At 43.0% G+C, this 5,074-nt stretch overlaps 1 pseudogene; it reads right to left on the bottom strand.

Moving 5' to 3' along the window:
* Positions 1–2,511: 2,511 nt before the first annotated feature.
* LOC100474171 lies at positions 2,512–3,306 on the bottom strand (annotated as a pseudogene).
* Between the last annotated feature and the right edge of the window lie 1,768 nt (positions 3,307–5,074).

Below are 5,074 nucleotides of genomic sequence, written 5' to 3'. Positions count from 1 at the left end.
GAAAGAAGCCAAAGCCTCACTTTGACCTTCCTAACTGCTGTGAGTGCATCTCATCAGAGCAGATGATGTCATATCCCAAATTCTAGCTCCAGAGGAATCCGGAACAGGTAGCTCTTAGATTTTCACTCTCTGTGGCATCAGAAGACACATGTGAAGGAGGTTGGAATGGACACCAAGTGCCTGTCCCCCAACACCCAGCACACCTGTGTCAGTTAGCAGGCGTACAACAGGGTTTCCCACTAGAGCAAAGGAAGGACAGAAGTCCCTGAGATAAAGTAAGTTAAACTTTGCTGAAAATGAAAGAAACGCTGCTCTACTTTCCAAGGAACAACTTCTGTTTCTGACCAGTAGTGACAGCGAGTCTTGGGTTCTGATCCCACCCAAATCTGAGTAGATGTTACAATCAGACCGAACCCGTGAATTTCCCCCTACCCAATGTTAGCAAAGGAGACGCAACTAAGGGGATGGGGCAACTCATATTCAAATAAACAGAACATTTCAGCTTCTTTTGTTATTTTTCCTTTCCTTGGATCTCATTTTCTACCACTCTTCGCTTTGTTCACTGCACTCCAGCAACACAGGATTCCTTGCTGCTCCTAAAACCTGCCAAACACTCCCACCTCAGGGCCTTTGCACTTGCTATTCCTAGGTAGGAAATAGCCTAACTCACTCTCACTTCCTTTAGGTCTCTCTTCAAATGGCCACCTTATGTAAAAAAGGGCACTCTCAAGCACTCACTCTCTGTTCTACTTTCCTTCATAGCACTTATCATCTTCTGACCCATTACATTTTATATATTCATTTGGTTATGATGTATCTTCCCCTCCAGAAAATAAGCTCTATGATGACTTGGACTTTGATTTATTCGCTGCTATACCTTTAGCACCCCTTATAGTGCCCAATGCTTGTTAAGTGGTCAAAAGTATTTCTGAGTGAATGAATGAATGAATGAATGAATGAATGAAGAATATTAACTTTAAGGCTTTCCTTTTCTTCCAACGCCATTCATTTTAGCTACTGTGATCATCTTCAAAGTTCTTTGAAGATGTTCATTTTGTATTTAGATCAGAACTGAAACTGAGAAGAATTACAATCAACAAGCGCTCTGTTTTAGTAATCCAAATTTACAGCTAGATGCTTTCTTGGTAGTTATGCAATCCTCCCTTTTACATATGAGAAGAGATCTAAAGACAATGGACTTGCTGAGGGCTACACAGGGCCAAAGTTTAGCTCCCCTAATTCAGAGCCCAGAGTATTTTCTGCAATGTACCATGGTGACTTCTACTCTTTCAGTATTCCTATTTTCATGTATATTCTAAGAATCACTGTGGAAAAAAATAACTAACACGGTCAATCTTCCCTTTTATTTTGTTGAGCTTAGAAAGTGACATGGCTCCACGTCCTTGGTCATATGTGGTTTATGTATTAGCATCATGAATTATGCACATATAAAGAGGATTGGCTTATATCTGTTCCTCAGCCCCTATTCCCCTTTAAAAGATTTATCTCTTGAGAAGACCTAGTCTAATCTCACAATTTGTTATTTAAAGTCCTAAAAATACTCATTACAAAAAAGTTTTACCAAATCATTGCCATTCATTATGTTCCTCTCATCTCTTGGCAGTATGACATACAATTAGGCAATGTTAGCTCCCTTGAAGATTGAAACATTCATCATTTTGGCAAATAAAAAGTGGTTTCTAGAGTCACCAACCAGGGCACAGCTAAATTCATCTTGTCCTGGGAGATACCAAACACTTTGCATTTTAAAAAGAAAATCTAAAAACATCTTGTGCGGAAACTATTATTGCCAACTAAATGGTTCTGTCTACTAGACTCTTCTGACCTTAAAAGAATTCCTATAGTATTTCCCCTTGTTCTCATTTCTGTGAGGCTGGCAATCAGAAAAGTGAGCCATGAATTAGGCTTCTCTTTTGGACAGGTATATTTTTTTTGCAAATAGTTGGTACCTGGAAATTCTATTCTAAGATTGGAAAGACTTGTAGTGAGTGTTTCTTGGAACAGATGTGCAGCGACATTTGACAGAGAGGAGGAGGGGGTAGACACAGATAGCTAGAGGGCATGTCAGCTGTGTTAAGGGCAGCTAGAGCGCCAAACCTCATTGGGGGGAATTCTGGAAGGCGTACCAACTGGCAGTGTAAGAGGCCAGGGTAGGGATTGAGTCTGACCACGGGGTGGGAGGAGGAGCCCTCTTACCACCAACCTGAAGAAGAATGGCACCATATAAAGCTCTTCAGACAAGGAGCATGCAACTAAATCCTAGTAAAGTGGCTTCTTGTTTGTTTTCTTTTTGAGGGGCATTGTTTGGGGGGTTTTTTGTAGCCAGATCTATTGCTGTAGGCGATGCTATTCTTCAGGAAATAGCTGTAACTGCACTTTTTTCCTCTCCCTGTCAAGAAAGAGTGTGGGAAGGCAATTGAATGAAAATTCATTATTGTAGGATATGTGATTTATTTTTTTTCTTTAAAAAAAACCAAAAAACAAAGCTGTTCAGGTTTTATTCACCAACATCTCCTCGGTCTTCTCCCTGCCTGCTGCTGTGCCCCCTGCTGCACCCCCAGAGACAGAGGAAGGCTTCTCTGGCCTCCTCAGCTGTAATCGCCTGGGAGGAGAGGTCAGCGGGGCCAGCAGGACCGGCCCTTCCTTCAGCAGGTGTTCCAGAGCTTGGCCTCCCATTTAAGACGGGCTTTGCTATCACTGACAGTCACATAGCCGTTCTTCCCGCCAGCTGCTGCACCACAGGAGGATCCGCCTTGAGCTCGGCTGGAGCCCGCTGGATGCGCTGGGCGCCCCCCACGGAGATGACGCGAAGCCAGTGCCAAGGGCCTTTAGTTTCTCCATGGCCCTGATGGAGTCGTCTTGGCCGGCATCCTGGGCGAATCTGCCCCTTCCCTTTAACGCGTGTTGCGTAGTTCCTCCAGGGTTAGCGGACCTCCATTCCTGAGCTTCGGAGCCACACACACTTCAATCATCCGGATTCCCAGCTCGCAATAGAAAGCTCCCACACTTACCGTCTCAGACCAAAATCCTTTCCAGAGGGCAGACGATCCACCCCAAGGGGGCACACGTGTCCTGGAACTGCACCCGGAACTCAGGATCCTTCCGGATCTCCCGCTTGTGTTTGCCGGCCAATTCCTCCAGGATGGTCTTGAACATGTCCAACTGCTTCGACATCTGGGCCCGCTGGGCCTCGGCCGTGACAGTTCCTCGTTCCTTATACTTGGCCTCTGCAAGCCTCTTCTTGGCAATGGCGCCGGCTCCCATCCTGCGGCAATGCAACTCCATCCTGGGCGAGCCGGCTGCCCTGCTGCCGGGACCCTGGGTCTCCCCGTTATCATAGGATATTTTAGTTAAGAGCTTTCTGAGTGGTGAGGCAGAAAATCCTACTCAAACTGACTTCAGAGAAGCAATTTATTGGATTACGTAGCTAAAAATCCAGGGGTCATGCGGGCTTTAGACACAAATTCAGGGCTCTAAATGTATTGTTAGGGTACGGCTTTTTTCGTCTCTCAGCTCTGCCTTCCACTGACTGGCTTCAGCCTCAGGTTCCACATGGAGGCAAATGAGTGCAGAAGTTCCAGCTTTATATTGTCTCAGGTTCAAGCCCGTTGAGAAAGAGTGTCTGCCCCATCCCACAGCCTTAGCAAAGAGTTCGTTGAATCTTAAAAGCTGTTATGGGCCACGTGTCTAGAGCCAGAGTACCTCTGGATTGGGGATGGGAAAAATCATTAGAACCACTGGATTGACAATGGGGATGAAGTTCCCAACTAAAACTCAGGGAGTGTTATGAAGAATGCTATAAGCCCCATTAATCAGAAATGCCCACAAGACAGGGAAAAATGTAAAGTTTATTCATATTCAAATTTATTACATTGATTACTGTGACTTTTGACATCTTCCACAACTGTAGGGGACAGCAGTGTGTATGCCGGTAAGACAGAGGATGAGCAATGTTGGGTTGGTAGAGTACAAGATTGCTGAGTAATAATCTTGTTTTGACCACTAAGTTTTCCACGTGATCATGAGTAATTCATCTTACCTTTCTGGTTCTCAGGCTTTTTTTTTTTTTTTCCATCTCTTAGATGAAAGAAACATTTGCCTGCATTACTTTTCTCAATGGGTTATTGTGTGGCTAAAATCAGATAAAAAAACACTATGAAAGATGAGGCACATGGTTGTATTAGTTTATCAAGAGACATATTTCCATGCAAATATTACTTATTTTGTTTTGGTAAATGATGATGAGGCTTTCACCGAGTGATTTTTACTTCTAAAGGTTATGCAGTTCTTGAATTCCTGACTGCAAAATTCAGGCAAGTTTTTTTTGTTGGTTCCAACAACTGAGTGCAAAGTTTAACCAGATATTCATTTACTGACTTCTTACTAAAAAGGAACTTTTGAAGAATTAGCATAAGCTCTGAGATGTAGGCAATCCGTTAACTGATTTTCTTGAGTACCTACTAGGTGGTGAACAGTGTAGATATGGTTCTTACTACAGCTTAGAGTTAAGGTAGCATTAAGATATTAAACTAAAAATCACACAAATGGATATATAATCACAAACTGATAGAGCTATAAAACATTCCGATGGAGAGGAATGAAAGAAGGAGGTCTCTCTGTTGAAGTGACATTTAATATGAAACCCAAATGATGAATAGATTAGTCAGTAGAAAAATTAGTCATTAGAAAGTGGTGATGAGAGTGGGGGTGGTGAATAAGAATCAGGAGTATTACAGAGAGAAATACTGTTATGAAAGTCCCATACTAAATGTCTATTGTTTTTATTCACCCAGCACCCCTATCCTTTCTTTCTGTAATCCAAACCTTCTCTCTCGTGGGGAACTCATTTCCTGTTGTTTCTATAGGTTCCACTAGACATCTGACTGAGACCAATCACAGCATTCTCCTTCCCAGGCAATGGTGATTGGTTCATTTCAAGCTAGCTAGCTAAGATGTTCCCTGGAACTTTTCTTACAGAACATCAGAAAACCAGAACCATTTAGCTGTGGTTAGTAAGCTAAGAATGTTTAATAATGTGAGAGCTCGCCCACTA

This window comes from Ailuropoda melanoleuca, chromosome 11 (genome assembly GCF_002007445.2).
Source record: "Ailuropoda melanoleuca isolate Jingjing chromosome 11, ASM200744v2, whole genome shotgun sequence".
NCBI classification, from domain to species: Eukaryota; Metazoa; Chordata; class Mammalia; order Carnivora; family Ursidae; genus Ailuropoda; species Ailuropoda melanoleuca.
Note: the sequence above shows the minus strand (reverse complement) of the source record. Positions and strands in the feature narration are given on the sequence as shown.